Source organism: Chiloscyllium punctatum, unplaced genomic scaffold, assembly GCF_047496795.1.
Source record: "Chiloscyllium punctatum isolate Juve2018m unplaced genomic scaffold, sChiPun1.3 scaffold_1304, whole genome shotgun sequence".
Taxonomy (NCBI): Eukaryota; Metazoa; Chordata; class Chondrichthyes; order Orectolobiformes; family Hemiscylliidae; genus Chiloscyllium; species Chiloscyllium punctatum.
The window spans coordinates 35001-37011 of record NW_027311038.1 but is presented as its reverse complement, the minus strand read 5'-3'; the positions used below and the strand labels follow the sequence as shown (position 1 = coordinate 37011).

Below are 2011 nucleotides of genomic sequence, written 5' to 3'. Positions count from 1 at the left end.
GGCTCCGGAGTCTGAACTTAGGGGGACAAAGAGGACGGGTCCTCTGCGACACCCCAGCCGCGCTCTCGCCAGCCAAGGCGAGTGCGATTGATTGCCAAACGACCCTCAGACAGGCGTGGCCCCGGGAAGAACCCGGGGCCGCAAAGTGCGTTCAAAGTGTCGATGATCAATGTGTCCTGCAATTCACATTAATTCTCGCAGCTAGCTGCGTTCGTCATCGACGCACGAGCCGAGTGATCCACCGTCAAGAGTTGTCTGAGTTTGTTTTAGGTCTCTCCCTCGCCAGAGGAAAGCGACCCGGACCGCACATACGCTCCCCACCTTGAGCTACAGCCACCTGCACGCCGGCGTGCGGGCGGAGCAGGGTGGCGTGAAGCGATGGGGAGCACCATCCTGGTGCGGCCCGCAGAAACATACGTCTATTGGGGGGAGGAGGACAGGGCGCCCAAGAGGCGATGCGTGCCCCAACGCACCGCAGCGACGGAGGCAGGATCACCGCCACCATGTCGCCCGCCTAGTATCACGAGGCGTGCAGCAGCTTTGCCCTAGGAAAAGCAGAGGCGGGAACGGGCACCGGCCATCGGTTCGGCAGCGTCACTGACGCGTGCACGTGGCGGCGTGTCGGCGAGCGGACTTCCTGCGAGGAGGCGGGGGCGGCACTCGCCCGAGCAGACGCCCGCCCGGCCCAGCCACCGCCGAGGTGGACTGGGAGTCGCGGCAACGGCTCGTCATACTCGTTCCCACACTCACAGCGCAGCTTGCCCGCAAGCCACCGACCACCGATCGACGCCAGGCGCCCCGACCGAGAGCGGGATCGCTCGTTCGCCCTGCTGGCAGTTCGCTGGGGATCACTACTGCACGGAGCTCGGAGACCGACGGGCGGCAACTCGAGAGTCTTTAAACCACCACCCCCATCCCGCAAGTGCAAAGAGGCTGTATACGCACAGACGGGTGAGGGGAATAGGTACCCCGTCGGGTTTGAAGGGAGCGTGACTAGATAGCAACGATGTAAACCCAGCCGATTTGGGAGCGAAAGACCGGCGCCTGCATCACCGGCTTCGTTTCCCGTGGCTGGAGAGTACACCGAAACCCTCCGTCTGTCGCGAGCTCCCGACGACGCGGTGCCGCCAAGCAGCAGGGCCGGACCTGGTGTGGCTCCCCTCGTCGATCACAGACCGGTCGGCACTACTGACGAGACGGTGGAACGGGCTTCGCCCCTTGTGACGAAGGGTGATGCGAACCCGCCCGCCCGCGTGCGTTCGGGGTGGACTCGGCAAACGGAGATTTGAAATCGGAAAGTGTCCTCCTGCCCCGCGCAGGTAGGCGCCCAACAGTTGTGGGGGGTTTGGCGGTGACCACGGCTGCAGGGCCTGCTACCCCGACGAGCTCTCCTGCTGGCCCCGAAACCACCCTCGCGAGACAAGTTGAAACGGAAACGGGCGTACCCCCAAGCCGACGATCCTTTCTTATTTGTTACTTTTTTTTTCACTTGCTCGAGTTGTGGCGATTTGGCGGTGACCACGGCTGCAGGGCCTGCTACCCCGACGAGCTCTCCTGCTGGCCCCGAAACCACCCTCGCGAGACAAGTTGAAACGGAAACGGGCGTACCCCCAAGCCGACAGAGATCCTTTCTTATTTGTTACTTTTTTTTTTCACTTGCTCGAGTTGTGGGGGTTTGGCGGTGACCACGGCTGCAGGGCCTGCTACCCCGACGAGCTCTCCTGCTGGCCCCGAAACCACCCTCGCGAGACAAGTTGAAACGGAAACGGGCGTACCCCCAAGCCGACGATCCTTTCTTATTTGTTACTTTTTTTTTTCACTTGCTCGAGTTGTGGGGGTTTGGCGGTGACCACGGCTGCAGGGCCTGCTACCCCGACGAGCTCTCCTGCTGGCCCCGAAACCACCCTCGCGAGACAAGTTGAAACGGAAACGGGCGTACCCCCAAGCCGACGATCCTTTCTTATTTGTTACTTTTTTTTTCACTTGCTCGAGTTGTGGGGGTTTGGCGGTG

General features: G+C 62.0%; 1 non-coding gene across 1 annotated transcript; it reads right to left on the bottom strand.

Annotated features, from left to right (window-relative positions):
* Positions 1 to 99: 99 nt before the first annotated feature.
* LOC140474984 (5.8S ribosomal RNA) lies at positions 100 to 253 on the bottom strand. Its single transcript, XR_011959583.1, has one exon. It is a non-coding gene; the product is annotated as a 5.8S ribosomal RNA (ribosomal RNA).
* Positions 254 to 2011: the final 1758 nt, after the last annotated feature.